The 19250-nt window shown below is 40.2% G+C and overlaps 1 pseudogene across 1 annotated transcript; it reads left to right on the forward strand.

Annotated features, from left to right (window-relative positions):
- Nucleotides 1-1557: 1557 nt before the first annotated feature.
- Nucleotides 1558-3303, forward strand: LOC147880664 (phenylcoumaran benzylic ether reductase IRL1-like; annotated as a pseudogene). The gene is made up of 5 exons (XR_015540596.1): nucleotides 1558-1730; nucleotides 1898-2032; nucleotides 2172-2409; nucleotides 2730-2933; nucleotides 3141-3303. The product of XR_015540596.1 is annotated as a phenylcoumaran benzylic ether reductase IRL1-like (transcript).
- The last annotated feature ends 15947 nt before the right edge of the window (nucleotides 3304-19250 follow it).

Genomic DNA, 19250 nt, shown 5'->3' on the forward strand with positions numbered 1-19250 from the left:
CTTCAGATAAGTACTTGATCCGATAACACACCTAAGACCGTGTTTTTTTACAAATGTGCTTGACACTAAGGCAAAAACGGTATTTAATGCTCAATCGACCATGCAATGCATATCCGATCGGCACAATACTCTACTTGCACCTCAACCTAGGTGGTATTGACTTGTTTGAAAAAAGGCACACCCATCAGATAAGTACTTCGTTGGATAACGCACCTAAGGGCGTGTTTTTTTACGGATGTGCATATCACTAGGGGGAAAACGGGCACGATCTAACTTTTTTCTTTTAAAAACCACTGGTCGACCTTTTTGTAGAAGTTTTGCCCCAACAACAAAATCACTCGCATTTGTCTCAACCACGAATGGTTCATTGGGATCCACTACCTTTAAGACAGGAGCTACTACTATAGGTACTTTTAATTTTTCAAATCTTCTCTTTTGAGGTTCATCCCATATGACAATTTTCAAAACTTCTCTTTTGAGGTTGTGTGGTCTCGACGGTGACTCACGTGTTGTGGGGATCTTGAAGCCGATGGAGCCTCCACTCCAACGTTCTCCTTGTGAGAGCAATGCAAGACACGAGCTATCCGCATGTGTCACTCAAGCGGCTTCCGGATTGTTGCAATGTGGTTCCACGAGAGAATGAGGGAAGGGGGAGAAGGGAGAAAAAAGGGGAGAAGGGAGGGAGAAGGCGAAGGGAAGAGGAGAGTGAAGGGGGATGAAGTGGAAAACACAAAGGCACTAGAAAGGAAACAAGAGAACACCCAAAGACAATCTTGGAAGAGAAGAGAGAGCTTGTATTCCAAACTTGTGCATATAACAATGAAGACCAAAGTCAACCATTTGACCTTTTATACAAGTCACCTTTTGAAGGGAGGGCCAACCCTTTTCCTTTTTGCACTCTCCCTTTCTTTACATTCATAAGGCTCTTGGGCCTGTAGGGTGTCAAGGCATCTCTACTATCTTTTCCATCTCTCCTCTATTGTTTGACATCATATAGGATTTTTTCACATAGTGGACCCCTCGGGGCATATATATGTACACTTACACAAGCATACGTAGAGTTGAGCATATATGCACATTTGTGTGAGGAAAATGTAAATGTGTGTACATATACATAGATGATTATAGCAAGTGGTTGTGAGAGAGAGAGAGAGAGAGTTGAGTGTATGTAAACTGTTAACTAAGATCCACCTTGAAATATTCATTGAAATATTGAGATTTATAAATGAAATCTTTAAATTAAAATTTAAGACATTTTAAGTGAGACCCGACGACTAACTTGTAGTAGATGGGTCATGCTACTTGTCTAAACATGTGGTCTTTAACAATTTTGGTGAGGAAGCAACATGATCCAAGGCATGATGGGATGCAAGGAATCAACAACGGCAACATCAACATCATCACGACATTTGAAGTCTTTCACAATTTGAAGACTTGAACAATTCTTCAACAATTTCAAGTCTTCAACAATTGTGGTTTTTCACGCTTAAGTTACGTGCCTATAAAGGCTGAGCTTTACTATGCTTCCCTGCTGTCCTTTTCTTATAGAATTCAGCCATGGCCAAGAGCAAGATCCTTGTGATCGGAGCCACTGCTACATTGGCAAATTCATTGCCCAAGCCTCGGCTGGCCTTGACCACCCCACCTATGCCCTCGTCCGCAAGCCCACTCTCTCTTCCAAAGCTGCCTTGATTGAGTCTTTCAAGTCCTCAGGCATCACAATTCTTGAGGTTTGTTGGATTGTGCATGCACCATTTGCTGTATTTGTCTGTAAACTTGTGGTGATAATTAGGCAAATTAGTGGAGATGGTGATGAACACCACGCAATTTGCAGGATCGAGGCTCTTGCAATGCTGCTGCTTAATTTCGTCTGATTCTCTCAGAACTTCTTGTACAGGGTTCTTTGCAGGACCATGACAGCCTTGTGGCGGCGATCAAGCAAGTGGATGTTGTGATTTCGGCTGTTGGAGACGCTGAGATTCCAGAGCAAATGAAGATCATCTCGGCCATCAAAGAAGCTGGGACGATCAAGGTAATGGCTCCACCATGATGAATTTCTTCCAGTTGGGTTTACATTTTGCCCAGAATTAACAAATGGGATTGGCATCGCCCAAGTTGTATATCAGATTCATCCGATTGTCCAGTTTTCTGCGCGATCATCTCTTCAATAGAGGTTTTTGCCCTCCAAATTCGGCCACGATAGCGATCGCGTGCAAAGACTGGAACCTGCTAAGTCCCTCTTCACCAACCAAGTGCAAATCCGGCGTGCTGTGGAAGAGGCTCAAATCCCTCACACATTCGTTGTCAGCAACAGTTTCGCAGGCTATTTTCTTACCAATCTGAGCCAGCTAGGTCGCACATCTCCGCCCAAAGACAAAGTGTTAATCTATGTTACCAGCGATGTGAAAAGTGAGTTGTCTCTAAACCAACTATTGTCTACTTGTCCTCTAGAGGACTTGAAAGGGAAATCGATCTTGAATCTGCAGTTTGTGAAACCTAGTCTTATCAAGGCTAATTACTGTGTTTTACAAGAGAATTGTGTGTTAAAAGAGAATCCCATGAATGTGTGCACTGGAGATTGTGTGTCCAGTGGCCACCATTACACTAACTAACATACTTGTATGCCTCCGAGATTGAAACTGAAACGCCGCAAAACATAGAAAATATATGCCTCCCAGGATGCATATCTTTTCGCTTGATTTTGCTAATTTGGTCCATTCTTTGTCCAGTTATCTCTATGCAAGAGGAAGACATTTGTACCTATACTTTGAAGGCGGTGGATGATCCAAACACTATCAACAAGACACAACACATAAGGCCACCTGCAAACATTGTTACACAGAATGAGCTGGTGGAGCTTTGGGAAAAGAAGATTGGCAAGACTCTTGAGAAAGAATTTGTACCGGAGGAAGATATGGTAAAGTAGATTGAAGGTAAGCACATTTTTATTTCACATAATTTTATTGTAGAAATGCACCAATAGAGAAAGGAGAAACAGTTTCTCCAACCAACAGAATATATTGCATGGAAAAACCCCATTCGCAGTAGGCATACACGTTTACTAGTTTGTTGAATGCATGATTGCTTATCCATGATTTTGCTTGCTTGCATATTCACTCTTAAATGCTTGATCGCTTTAGGAACCCCATTTTTAGGCGATATTTATATAGCTGTTCTCCATGACATGTTTATAAAGGGAGACCTATACAACTTCGATCTGGGCCCTGGGATGTGGAGGCTTCTGCTCTTTACCCAGAAGTCAAGTACACAACTATATATGAGTACCTTGATCAATTTATGTAGGTACGAGAGACGAACACACATACCTTCAAGAATATCTACTGTGGAAGTTTTGGCTTGTAACTCGTGGAACTTATGAATATCAAATACAAAAGATATAAAGACATACAATTCTGAATAAGTATTATCTTTATTGTAATAACAAGGTGAAAATATCACTGGACCTACCAAGAGGCATTCATTTTGGTAGAAGGATATAAGTGCTTGAATGGTTAAACCAGTAGCAATGCCTTGTTCCTGATAGCATTGATTTCTCTGTGATATTGGTCCAAATATGGTTGAGGGTAGATTGGTATATTATTGTTGGTTCGTTGATTACTTGAGTGTATGATGCTTCTTGAAGTGTGGTGCCAAGCATGTTTGTTTCCTAGTTTTTTTTTCCCAATCAATGTTGATATCCCCAAGCACAACAGCTGGTTTGTTGTTGGCTATCGTTGATAAAGTGCTTCTCAGAGTTTCTATGAATTGGTGGATGTTTGTTCTTGGTGATCTATACGTTGTCAACACACGTAGTTCATTGTGTGTTTCATTTTGAAAGGTTTCATCTATCATCTCAATGCCATTCTGTGCATAGGTGCTATATACGACCAAGCTTTGCGTTGGTTTGTGTAATAGCGACGGCTAGCCATAGCCATCGTAGTAGGATATCTGGTTGAAAGCGGCTAATGCAAAATGTTGGCTTATGTCTTGTTTTTTGTAGGCATAAAATATATGCAACCATGAGACTTCCATCTCACATTACATCTTGCAAGTGGGAAATTAGTGAGACTGCGTTTAGAGATTCAATGATTGTGTGGGTGTTTTTGTATGATAGAAAGTCTCTTGGGAAGCATTCCCATCTTGCTTCTGTCTTTAAACGTTTGATTTCATAGAGGATACCAGTGTCAACCTTGATGTGTTTCTTTTCTCATTTGTTGAGCAAGTAAAGATTTTATGTGCAAGAGATTCGAGAGAGTGTTGTATATGCTAAGCCATTGTGACGCCAAAAATTGATATTTTTTATTTGGCATTGGTATTGTTTTCTTCTATGATTGATAAGAGTTTGAGTATCAAGTGATAGCCTAGCAGCTCTCACTTATTTATATTTTCTAAGATATTGTATGGGATTGAGAGGATGAGTGGAATGGATCATTGCAAATACCATAGGTATGAATTATAAATACCTTGGTATGGAGTGAGAGTTATTTGTGTATGGGATATTATGGGGTTTTTTAGAAAATAAGAAGAGTGAGTCATATAAAGAGGTGGGCTCATGTCCATGTGTTCCAATAATATAAGAGAGGCCACATGCCAAGCGTGTGAAAGGCATGTAGAGGAGTGTGAAATCAAGAGGAATCCTTCTAGAATTCCCATGTGGAATAAGGAGGATGTGGACATATGGAAAAGAGAGGGTCCCTATGGGCTCCATGTGGGGAGACTCTTGACTTTCTCAATATTTTAAGAGTCTTAAGCATCTTTTGATGGGACAGATGGTAAGAGTAGCAAAAAAGGACATGGATGGTGACATGCGGGCTTATGTGATTGATGGGAAAAAGAATCTACAGGCAGCAATTATAAATGGGTGAAGGAGGATGACAAAACCTCTATGAAAGGAGCCCTCCTCTCCCTTGTTCAACATCTCTTCTACCATTAGGTCTCATGTTGCTGTAGCTCTAGTCTCGTCAAGCATCTTCCATGAGCCTTCTCTCCCTCTTGTAGATATTCTCTTATATAAACTCTTGAGTCCATCTCTCTCTAATTCATTCTCTCTCTATGAGTAGTCTTGGAGCTTCTGCTCCCTCTTGTACGTATGAAACCTCTTCTTCTCCCTTGTGTTTGTAGTATTTTGAGTTGCATTGAAGTGGAGCCTCACTCTATTGACAATGAAGATCACTTTGTATTCCCTCTCTTGCGTCTCTCTTTCCTTTTCTTTCTTTCAAAGCCTTAAAAGTTCTTTCTATTCGGCCGCTCATTGCACACACATGGTCCATCCATTTTGTTGAGATATCGAGCTCCACTCGCGATATGCCAGGGTGACTGTTGTGCATTTATGTCACCGACTTGTTAGCTGGAGATGCGGTTGGTACACCGCCCACGAATAATAGCTGGATGACAGCTATCCTTATCTACTCTAGTTTGTGGCTCAGTTAGTATGCCACCTTAGTTAGTTGAGTTTGGTTTGAGACCCACATATAGGGTTCTTCTATTTTCTTTGTACTAGAGTTCTTTTGGCTTACATAGCTAAGAAGAGGAAAACTGTTTTCAGCCTCCACCTTTGTGTGTATTCCCCCATTTGTGCATGTGAGAAAGTTGCAAGTGAGACTCCTTCCCTCTCTCCCACTATCTTCACACATTTCTCGAGCCACCAAGGGAGTTACTCTCTTCTAAGTTCTTTCTATTCGGCCGCTCATTGCATACACATGGTACATCCATTTCTCAAGACACCGAGGGAGTTACTCTCTTCTAGGCAAAATCTATGAGTGGTGGATCGTTGATGAAGGTGGAGTCTTGAGGGAGCATCTTGCTCAGGCGAAATTAGCATGGGTGAAGGACAGTTTTTATGACAGTTTGACCCCCTGTTAGTGTTTTGCTCATAACTTTGTGCTCGGTAGTTTGATTTTGATGAAACTTATATCAGCACGAAGCTCTCTTTAAGAGCATGTTTCTATGTGATTAGACCTTGAATTAGATACTACTGTGAAAAGTTATGAGTCTTTGTGTCTGACAGTCAATTTTCATGACAATTTTTACCCCCGTCGAGTAAACCGTCAATAACTTTCTGGCCGTTTCTTTGTTTCTTACGAAATGTATATCAACGCGAAGCCCATCTCAAGACGTATCTCTATATGTGTTTGAATCTTTGATATCATGTCTCTACTGAAAGTTATAGGCCTTTGTGTCTAATAACAGCTTGTAGAGTGTTTTGAGCTAATTGTAAAGGTATCTATGAAGGAGGTGTAATGTTTCCTCGGAACCTACCCATCTGACCCAATCAGCGCCTTTAAACTCCTCAATATATATCAGTTCATGTCATGTTGAGCTGCAAGATCTTCTTTCAACAACGTATCGTTCTTCTTCTTTGGCGCAGTCCAGCTTACTGAGATTATGGCCTAGGTGCAATGTTTCCTCAGAACCTACCCATCTGACCCAATTAGTCCCTTCAAACTCCTCGATATATATCAGTTCATGTCTTGTTGAGCCGCAAGATCTTCTTTCAACAACGTATCGCTCTTCTCTTTGGCGCAGACCGGCTTGTTGAGATTATGGCCTCTGCTGATCCTTTCCTTCTCCCTATGCTTGAGTACAACATCACTTGGGATGTTACCATCTTCATTCTCATCTAAGGGAGCAAAGTATGGTGTGGTATCTTGGCATAAAAGCTTCTTTTTAACGTCCCTTTCTCAATGATAAATATCTTTGTCACTCAGTTCAAAAGCAGTAGGAAGTGAAGAGGTGCCTGAAGTTTATTACCCCCAACTTCATGTCACATCTTTTTGGTGGAGACACCGGGTACATTTGGTATTGGATTCATCCCACCTTACTAAACAGTCTTGGGTGTACTTGATTGCATGTTATGCCTAGTATAGACATGTGTTTTCTGATGTGATAAAGAAGATGCCTGGAATAACTCCATTAGAAGAGATTGCAGCCCATTTAAGAGAACTACAAGATTGTGAAGGTGATGCTCAAGCTATTCGCATGGTCATCATGATCATGTCCTTTATGTTTGCACTCTTGAATATGTTGGTGAATCGACAACGCCGGTAGTAGGCACAATGATAGATTGGGGATTGTTTCATGCACTAGCAGCTTGGTATGAAGAAGAGTTAAGTCTTTGGGTAGTTTTTGACTATAACAGTGGAGTGGTGATTCTCAATGCTTTCAACTTCTTTTGCTATGCAAATGATGAAGAGTACAATATCTTGAAGCTGTTATGTGCACTTCTAATTGTGAGAAGGGTGATTCTTGAATGCATGTATACACAATGTTTTCATGGTGCTGGTTGGTCACTTATTTTTAAAGATTTTATTGAGGATCACATTGTGGAGGGTTTTCAACAAGTGGTTATGCATAATAAGTTGGTCTTGGTATACTAAGGCTCTATGGGATCTTGTTTGGGATATTCTTTGGATCTTGGTGTTTCCCTTTTGTGTTTTATCATGGTGAAGATTCCAGTCATGGATGATTTTTTCGCGTTAGTTTCATTAATAAGCGAAAGTTTTATATGGCCTGTGAAAGTTTGTATGCTTTTATAAAAATAAAAGCTTAGTATATTCACCACAATTTGAAACTAAAATTAAAAAAAGAGCTAGGTTTAGCCTTTAAGATTATAAAATTATAAATAAAGTCCATGAAAATTCGCCAAAGTTTTATATAATAAATAAATATATTTGGAAACTTTCGCCTACATATTATATAAACAATTTAAAAACTTGGCTAGATCTATAGAATTAAGCATCAAAAGAAGACTTGTGCAATCAAGTACAATCTAGTGTTAACATTTAATGCTTGCTAGAATGATAATAATGTGGAGGTTTTATCTATTTGAACATGAAGCCGTTTGATATTGCATAAAATGTATTGTCGCCAATATATCCGAGACAGTACAAATTGAATTCAATACTCAATCAACACCTTAACTAGACCAATGCGTGGCCTTATATCCAACGTACATTTGGCTAACTTAAGCCTATGGTAGGCCCATCACCAGCACTATGTCTACCCCTCATCAAGTCATATAGTAGGAATCTCTCCATGCTTCTATCTTCAACAAGGACATGGAAGGACACTACATACATAGGTAAACATAAGCAACAAGTAGATTCTTAGCAAGAAGAATCAAATGATTAAAATGACACAAATTTAAATTAAAGAATGAAATTTTCTATAATGGCCTGGTAGAAGGTGTCTTGTTAGATATTTTAAGTATTTCTTTAGTCGTAGTTTATGATTGCGAAAAGTAGGTAAAAATTCAACTAAATTAATGAATAGAGCTAGAGTAGTGAATATGCAGTAAGTCATGTATTTAGTTTTGTGTGTGTGTGAAAATCTAACTTTAATTTCATCATCTACTTCTATACATTTATATATTTAGAAATTTATCACAATGCAAAGAACTTGCCAGTCAATAGAGGCTTTAAATATAAATGTACCCTTCAAGCATTCTCATATATTTAATACACTTAAGCCATCTATCCAGTCTCACAATCTTGTATAATGGAAGATTCTACAGATTTATGACAAGAAATAAGAAGAAATGAACTAAACTAAAATGCCACATGCAAATACTTAAATATATGTCTCAATGCATAGGGGGACATACTCTCTTTCTATTTTCACACAAACACACACACACACACACACACATGTCGTTGGTCTTGGCATTGAAGTCCCATATGAGCAAGACCTCTCCTAGCTACATGCACCTCTAGATGTCCTCGTGGAGTGCTAAGGAAGGTAAGATATGTCCCCAGAGATTGTCCTAATATAATTCTTGAAATGTCTGTGGGGATACATAACATGTTGTAATCCCCTCTCTCTCCCAACTCGCTTTAGGGATGCACATTGATGAATGAGCAAAGGGTGACAGTGGAAGAAAGGAAGAATTAAGAAACCCCATCTTTTGCCATGTCTATATTAGCCCACCCACGTTCCCAACCCAATCCCATACCTACACTAGCCATCCAGCCCCGCGTGGGCATCATTTTGTCATATCAAGATGCATGCTCTTGCTTTTTATTAGCCTTTCTATATTGATCTCTATATCTGTACATCTTCATGGAAATGCCACCCTTTTGAACCCTTTGGATCATCAGTCATTGCTTAATTAGACGACAATGTCCCCAACATGATGGGCGAGGAAGCCTTTGCTAATGCGCTAATGCACATCTTTTTTGTTCAATAGCTTTTGTAGTAGGTTACATTGACAACATTGATGCACAATGGGCAAAGGATATTGCGTAATCTCTTACAATATTGGCCAACAATGCATGTTGTTTTTGTTCCTAGGTTTGTAGTAGGTTTGAGTCACAAAATTGATATACTATTCGCAAAGGGTATTAACTTTGTCTTTAAACATTCCTCTATCTAATGTATGCCAAGTGGCCATGTGCAGGCACTTGAGTTTAGGGGCCAACTCATGTTTGAGCTTTCTCCTTTGTCTCTGGCTTAGCTTGCGGCTTGCATGTGTGTGTGTGTGTGTGTGTGTCCCTGATTGATTGTACTTACTCTCCACATCCACAGGAAATAGTGATGCCAACAAAAATAGCCATGAAAGGAGTATAGCTCAAACTTAGGGAGTTTGTTCCCCAAATATCATCCCGAGACAAGGTTACCATTGAGTGTCTCAAACGAAGCTGAGCCTCGCTAGTCCAGGTTTGAGTCTCATGCATCATGCATGACCACCAATAGGTGAAGGTGTGAGGGCGCTCAGGGAGTTTGAGCCCCAAATCACCCGATCCTAGGAGTGGCGAGGCTAACATAAGCGCTATTTGAAAACTGGTTAGGACCACATCCTAATACCAGGTTTATCCCAAGCGCATTAATATGGTTAACACAAGTGCCATTTCCGCTAGTAGGGAGAGTCGGTAAGAATAGCAATATACCTTGGCACCCTACGAGCCCAACAGCGCATGGTTGTAAAGTGAGGGAGTATAATGCGTGATCGACCAAGCAAAGCATATCCAATGGTCACAATACTTTGCATGCACCTCAAACTAGTTGAAAAAGACTTGCGTGCAAAGTGGAGCCCACATCTGATAAGTACTTGTTTGAATAACGCACCTAGGACCGTGTTTTTTTATGGTTGTGCATTACACTAAGGCAAAAACGGTGTTTATGCTTAATCGACAATGCAAAGCATATCCGATGGGCATAATACTTTGCAAACACCTTAGACTACATGGAATTGACTTACATGCAAAGTGGCGTGCCCATCCCATAAGTACTTGATCTAATAACATACCTAGCAGCGTGTTTTTTTACGGATGTGCATGACACTAAGGAAAAAATGGTATTTAATGCTCGATCGACCATGCAAAGGATATCCGATGGGCACAATACTTTTCCTATGCCTCAACCTAGGTGGTATTAACATATTTTCAAAGAGGCACACCCATCTGATAAGTACTTGGTCAGATAACACATCTAAGGGCATGCTTTTTTACAGATGTGCATATCACTAGGGAAAAAATGGTGTATAATGCGTGATCGACCATGCAAAGCATATCCGATGGTCACAATACTTTGCATGCACCTCAACCTAGCTGAAAGAGACTTGCGTGCAAAGTGGAGCCCCCATCTGAGAAGTACTTGTTTGAATAACACACCTAGGACCGTGTTTTTTTATGGTTGTGCATGACACTAAGGCAAAAACGGTGTTTTATGCTTGATCGACAATGCAAAGCATATCCGATGGCCACAATACTTTGCACAGACATTAAACTAGGTGGAATTTACTTACATGCAAAGTGGTGCACCCATCCCATAACTACTTGATCGGATAACATACCTAGCAGCGTGTTTTTTTATGGATGTGCATGACACTAAGGCAAAAATGGTATTTAATGCTTGATCGACCATGCAAAGGATATCCGATGGACACAATACTTTTCCTATGCCTCAACCTAGGTGGTATTGACTTGTTTTCAAAGAGGCACACCCATCCGATAAGTACTTGGTTGTATAACACACTTAAGGGCGTGTTTTTTTACGGATGTGCATATCACTAGGGAAAAAACGGTGTATAATGCGTGATCGACCATGCAAAGCATATCCGATGGTCACAATACTTTGCACGCACCTCAACCTAGTTGAAATGGACTTGCGTGGAAAGTGGAGCTCCCATCTAAGAAGTACTTGTTTGAATAACACACCTAGGACCGTGTTTTTTTATGGTTGTGCATGACACTAAGGCAAAAAGGGTATTTTATGCTTGATCCACAATGCAAAGCATATCTGATGGTCACAATACTCTGCACACACCTTAAACTAGGTGTAACTCACTTACATGTAAAGTGGTGTGGCCATCCCATCAGTACTTGATCGGATAACATACCTAGCAGCGTGTTTTTTTATGGATAACACACCTAGGACTGTTTTTTTAAATGAATGTGCTTGACACTAAGGCAAAAATGGTATTTAATGCTCGATCGACCATGCAAAGCATATCCGATGGGTACAATACTTTTCGTATGCCTAAACTAGGTGGTACTGACTTGTTTTCAAAGAGGCACACCCATCTGATAAGTACTTGGTCAGATAACACACCTAAGGGCGTGTTTTTTTACGGATGTGCATATCATTAGGGAAAAAACGGTGTATAATGCCTGATCGACCATGCAAAGCATATCTGATGGTCACAATACTTTGCATGCACCTCAACCTAGTTGAAAAGGACTTGCGTGCAAAGTGAAGCCCCCATCTGAGAAGTACTTGTTTGAATAACACACCTAGGACCGTGTTTTTTTATGGTTGTGCATGACACTAAGGCAAAAACGGTGTTTTATGCTTGATCGACAATGCAAAGCATATCCGATGGGCACAAAACTTTGCACACACCTTAAACTAGGTGGAATTGACTTACATGCAAAGTGGCGTGCCCATCCCATAAGTACTTGTTCAAATAACACATCTAGGACATTGTTTTTTATAGTTGTGCATGACACTAAGGCAAAAACGGTGTATAATGCGTGATTGCCTATGCAAAGCATATCTGATGGAAAAAATAGTTTGCTTATGCCTCAACCTATGTGGTTTTGAGTTTCATGCAAAGTGATGCTCCCATATACCATAAGTACTTGTTTGGATAACACACCTAGGAGCGCGTTTTTTGACGGTAGTGCATATCACAAGGATGAAAATGTTGTATAATGTGTGATTGACAATGCAAATCATATCCGATGGGCATAATACTTTGCACACACCTCAACCTAGGTAGTATTTATTTTTGTGCAAAGAGGTGCCCCAATCCGATAAGCACTTGTTCGAATAACTCTTCTAGGACCGTGTTTTTTGACGGTTGTGCATGACACTAAGGCAAAAACGGTATTTAATTCTCCCTTGACCATGCAAATCATATCCAATGGGCACAATACTTTGCATGAGCCTCAAAAGAGGTGGTATTGAGTTACATACAAAGTACTACACCATCCGATAATCACTTGGTTGGATAACACACCTAAAAGCGTATTTTTTAATGGTTGTGCATGACATTGAGGCACAAACGTTGTTTAATGCGTGATATACCACGCAAAGCATATCCGATGGGTACAATACTTTGCACCCACCTCAACCTAGGTGCTATTGAGTTGCATGCAAAGTAGCGTGTCTGTCCGATAAGTACTTGATCAGATAACACACCTAGGAGTGTTTTTTAACGAATGTGCTTGACACTAAGGCAAAAATGGTATTTAAAGCTCAATTGACCATGCAATGCATATCCGATGGGCAAAATACTTTACTTGCACCTCAACTTAGGTGGTATTAACTTGTTTGCAAAGAGGCACACCCATATGATAAGTACTTGGTTGTATAACACACCTAAGGGCGCGTTTTTTTACAGATGTGCATATCACTAGGGGAAAAACGGTGTATAATACGTGATCGGCCATGCCATATCTGATGGGCACAATACTTTACACACACCTGAACCTAGGTGTTATTGAGTTGCATGCAAAGTGGCGTGTCCATCCGATAAGTACTTGATCGGATAACACACCTAGGAGTGTGTTTTTTAATGAATGTGCTTGACACTAAGGCAAAAATGATATTTAAAGCTCAATTGACCATGCAATGCATATCCGATGGGAAGAATACTTTACCTGCACCTCAACCTAGGTAATATTAACTTGTTTGTAAAGAAACACACCCATATGATAAGTACTTAGTTGTATAACACACCTAAGGGCGTGTTTTTTTACAGATGTGCATATCACTAGGGGAAAAACGGTGTATAATGCGTGATCGACCATGCAATGCATATCCGATGGTCACAATACTTTGTACACACCTCAACCTAGTTGAACTTGACTTGCATGCAAAGTGGAGCCCCCATCAGATAAGTACTTGTTTGAATAACACACCTAGGACCGTGTTTTTGATGGTTGTGCATTACACTAAGGTAAAAACGGTGTTTTATGCTTGATTGACAATGTGAAGCATATCCAATGGGCACAATACTTTGCACACACCTTAAACTATCTCAAATTGACTTACATGCAAAGTGGCACACCCATCCCATAAGTACTTGATCAGATAACATACCTAGCAGCGTGTTTTTTTATGGATGTGCATGACACTAAGGCAAAAATGGCATTTAATGCTTGATCGACCATGCAAAGGACATCCGATGGGCACAATATTTTTCCTATGTCTCAACCTAGGTGGTATTGACTTGTTTTCAAAGAGGCACACCCATCCGATAAGTACTTGGTCAGATAACACACCTAAGGGCATGTTTTTTTACGGATGTGCATATCACTAGGGGAAAAACATTGTACATATAATGCGTGATCGACCATGCAAAGCATATACGATGGTCATAATACTTTGCACGCACCTCAAACTAGTTGAAATGGACTTGCATGCAAAGTGGAGCTTCCATAAAATAAGTACTTGATCGGATAACACACCTAGTAGCGTGTTTTTTTACGGATGTGCATGACACTAAGGCAAAAATGGTATTTAATGCTCGATCGACCATGCAAATCATATCCGATGCACACAATACTTTTCCTACACCTCATCCTAGGTGCTATTAACTTTTTTGCTAAGAGGCACACCCATCCGATAAGTACTTGATCGGATAACAAACCTAGGACTGTTTTTTTAAATGAATGTGCTTGACACTAAGGCAAAAACGGTATTTAATGCTCGATCGACCATGCAAAGCATATCCAATGGTCACAATACTTTGCACGCACGTCAACCTAGTTGAAATTGACTTGCGTGCAAAGTGGAGCCCCCATGTGATAAGTACTTGTTTGAATAACACACCTAGGACCGTGTTTTTTTATGGTTGTGCAGTACACTAAGGCAAAAACGGTGTTTTATGCTTGATCAACAATTCACGATGGACACAATACTTTGCACACACCTTAAACTATATGGAATTGACTTACATGCAAAGTGGCACACCCATCCCATAACTACTTGATAGGATAACATAACTAGCAGCGTGTTTTTTTACGAATGTGCATGACATTAAGGCAAAAATGGTATTTAATGCTTGATCGACCATGCAAAGCATATTGTATGCGCACAATACTTCTCCTATGCCTCAACCTAGGTGTTATTGACTTGTTTTCAAAGAGGCACACCCATCCAATAAGTGCTTGGTCAGATAACACACCTAAGGGCGTGTTTTTTTACAGATGTGCATATCACTAGGGGAAACACGGTGTATAATGCGTGATCGACCATGCGAAGCATATATGATGGTCACAATACTCTGCATACACCTGAACCTAGTTGAAACGGACTTGCGTGCAAAGTGGAGCCCCCATCTGAGAAGTACTTGTTTGAATAAGACACCTAGGACCGTGTTTTTTTACGGTTGTGCATTACACTAAGGCAAAAACGGTGTTTTATGCTTGATCGACAATGCAAAGCATATCCGATGGGCACAATACTTTGCACACATCTTTAAATTGGTGGAATTAACTTACATGCAAAGTGGCGCTCTCATCCCATAACCACTTGTTCGAATAACACACCTAGGACCGTGTTTTTTGACGGTTGTGCATGACACTAAGGCAAAAATGGTATTTAATGTTTCCTCGACCATGCAAAGCAAATCGGATGGGCACAATACTTTGCATGATCCTCAAACATGGTGGTATTGCATTGCATGCAAAGTGGTACACCCATCTGATAAGCACTTGGTCGGATAACTCACGTATAACTTAGTGTGTTTTTTAATGGTTGTGCATGACATTGAGGCACAAACGGTATTTAATGCGTGATATACTATGCAAAGCATATTTGATGGGCACAATACATTGCACACACCTCAACCTAGGTGTTATTGAGTTTCATGCAAAGTGGCGTGTCCGTCCAATAAGTACTTGATCGGATAACACACCTAGGAGGGTGTTTTTTTACGAATGTGCTTGACACTAAGGCAAGAACGGAATTTAAAGCTCAATTGACCATGCAATGCATATCCGATGGGCACAATACTTTACCTGCACCTTAGACTAGGTGGTATTGACTTGTTTGAAAAGAGGCACACCCATCCGATAAGTACTTGGTTGGATAACACACCTAAGGGCGTGTTTTTTTACGGATGTGCATATCACTAGGGGAAAGACGGTGTATAATGCATGATCGACCATGCAAATCATATCCGATGGTCACAATACTTTGCACGCACCCCAACCTAGTTTAACTTGACTTGTGTGCAAAGTGGAGCCCCCATTCGATAAGTACTTGTTTGAATAACACACCTAGGACCGTGTTTTTTTATGGTTGTGCATCATATTAAGGCAAAAACGGTGTTTTATGTTTGATTGACAATGCAAAGCATATCTGATGGGCACAATAATTTACACGCACCTTAAACTAGGTGGAATTGACTTACATGCAAAGTGGCTCTCCCATCCCATCAGTACTTTACTGGATAACATACCTAGCAGCGTGTTTCTTTACGGATGTGCATGACACTAAGGCAAAAATGGTATTTAATGCTCGATCGACCATGCAAAGCATATCCGATGGGCACAATACTTTTCCTACACCTCAACCTAGGTGTTATTGACTTGTTTTCAAAGAGGAACACCCATCCGATAAGTACTTGGTCAGATAACACACCTAAGGGCGTGTTTTTTTATGGATGTGCATATCATTAGGGAAAAAACGGTGTATAATGCGTGATCGACCATGCAAAGCATATTTGATTGTCACAATACTTTGCATGCACCTCAACCTAGTGGAAACGGACTTGCGTGCAAAGTGGAGCCCCCATCTAAGAAGTACTTGTTTGAATAACATACCTAGGACCGTGTTTTTTAATGGTTGTGCATGACACTAAGGCAAAAACGGTGTTTTATGCTTGATCGACAATGCAAAGCATATCCGATGAGCACAATACTTTGCACACACCTTAACTAGATGGAATTGACTTACATGCAAAGTGGCGTGCCCATCCCATAAGTACTTGTTCAAATAACACATCTAGGACCTTGTTTTTTACAGTTGTACATGACACTAAGGCAAAAACGGTGTATAATGCGTGATTGCCTATGCAAAGCATATCTGATGGAAAAAATAGTTTGCTTATGCCTCAACCTATGTGGTGTTGAGTTTCATGCAAAGTGATGCTCCCATACCATAAGTACTTGTTCGGATAACACACCTAGAAGTGCGTTTTTTGACGGTAGTGCATATCACAAGGACGAAAATGTTGTATAATGCATGATTGACAATGCAAATCATATCCGATGGGCATAATACTTTGTGCACACCTCAACCTAGGTGGTATTGATTTGTGTGCAAAGAGGAGCCCCAATCCGTTAAGCACTTGTTCGAATAACTCTTCTAGGATCGTGTTTTTTGACGGTTGTGCATGACACTAAGGCAAAAACGGTATTTTATTCTCCCTTGACCATGCAAAGCATATCCAAAGGGCACAATACTTTGCATGAGACTCAAAAGAGGTGGTATTGAGTTACATGCAAAGTACTACACCATCCAGCACTTGGTTGGATAACACACCTAAAAGCGTATTTTTTAATGGTTGTGCATGACATTGAGGCACAAACGCTATTTAATGCGTGATATACCACGCAAAGTATATCCGATGGACACAATACTTTGCACACATCTCAACCTAGATGTTATTGAGTTGCATGCAAAGTGGCGTGTCCTTCCGATAAATACTTGATCGGATGACACACCTAGGAGCGTTTTTTAACAAATGTGCTTGACACTAAGGCAAAAACGGTATTTAAAGCTCAATTGACCATGCAATGCATATCCGATGGGCAAAATACTTTACTTGCACCTAAACTTAGGTGTTATTAACTTGTTTGCAAAGAGGCACACCCATATGATATGTACTTGGTTGTATAACACACCTAAGGGCGTGTTTTTTTACAGATGTGCATATCACTAGGGGAAAAACGGTGTATAATGCATGATCAACCATACCATATCCGATGGGTAGAATACTTTGCACGCACCTAAATCTAGGTGTTGTTGAGTTGCATGCAAAGTGACATGTCCATCCGATAAGTACTTGATCGGATAACACACACCTAGGAGCATGTTTTTTAATGAATGTGTTTGGTGACACTAAGGCAAAAATGGTATTTAAAGCTCAATTGACCATGCAATGCATATCCGATGGGCAAAATACTTTACCTGAACCTCAAACTACGTGGTATTAACTTGTTTTCAAAGAGGCACACCCATATGATAAGTACTTGGTTGTATAACACTCCTAAGGGCATGTTTTTTTATGGATGTGCATATCACTAGGGGAAAAACGGTGTATAATGCGTGATCGACCATGCAACGCATATCCGATGGTCACAATACTTTGCACACACCTCAACCTAGTTGAAATTGACTTGTGTGCAAAGTGGATCCCCCATCAGATAAGTGCTTGTTTGAATAACACACCTAGGACCGTGTTTTTTATGGTTGTGCATTACACTAAGGTAAAAACGGAGTTTTATGCTTGATTGACAATGCGAAGCATATCTGATGGGCACAATACTTTGCACACACCTTAAACTATCTCTAATTGACTTACATGCAAAGTGGCACACCCATCCCATAAGTACTTGATCGGATAACGTACCTAGCATCATGTTTTTTTATGGATGTGCATGACATTAAGGCAAAAATGGCATTTAATGCTTGATCGACCATGCAAAGGATATCCGATGGGCACAATACTTTTCCTATGTCTCAACATAGGTGGTTTTGACTTGTTTTCAAAGAGGCACACCCATCCGATAAGTTCTTGGTCAGATAACACACCTAAGGGCGTGTTTTTTACGGATGTGCATATCACTAGGGGAAAAACGTTGTATAATGCGTGATCGACCATGCAAAGCATATCCGATGGTCACAATACTTTGCACGCATCTCAAACTAGTTGAAATGGACTTGCGTGCAAAGTGGAGCTCCCATACCATAAGTACTTGATCGGATAACACACCTAGCAGCGTGTTTTTTAACGGATGTGCATGACTAAGGCAAAAATGGTATTTAATGCTCGATCGACCATGCGAAGCATATCCGATGCACACAATACTTTTCCTACGCCTTAGCCTAGGTGGTATTAACTTGTTTGCAAAGAGGCTCACCCATCCGATAAGTACTTGATTAGCTAACAGACCTAGGATCGTTTTTTTTAAATGAATGTGCTTGACACTAAGGCAAAAACGGTATTTAATGCTCGATCGACCATGCAAAGCATATCCGATGGTCACAATACTTTGCATGCACCTCAACCTAGTTGAAATTGACTTGCGTGCAAAGTGGAGCGTCCATCTAATAAGTACTTGTTTGAATAACACACCTAGGACCGGGTTTTTTTATGGTTGTGCATTACACTAAGGCAAAAACGGTGTTTTATGCTTGATCGACAATTCAAAGAACGTCCGATGGACACAATACTTTGCACACACCTTAAAATATATGGAATTGACTTACATGCAAAGTGGCGCACCCATCCCATAAGTATTTGATGGGATAACATACCTAGCAGCATGTTTTTTTACGAATGTGCATGACATTAAGGCAAAAATGGTATTTAATGCTTGATCGACCATGCAAAGCATATTCGATGCACACAATACTTCTCCTATGCCTCAACCTAGGTGGTATTGACTTGTTTTCAAAGAGGCACACCCATCCGACATACCAACCCACACTACTTTTGTTTTTTTTTTAAAGATGAAAAACTCGTAATGCAATGGCAACAGTATTCTCATGATACAAAATGGGAACCTGAAGAACCT

Source organism: Dipteris shenzhenensis, chromosome 32 (assembly GCF_047967505.1).
Source record: "Dipteris shenzhenensis isolate YYH24624 ecotype China chromosome 32, Dip_SZ_1.0, whole genome shotgun sequence".
Taxonomy (NCBI): Eukaryota; Viridiplantae; Streptophyta; class Polypodiopsida; order Gleicheniales; family Dipteridaceae; genus Dipteris; species Dipteris shenzhenensis.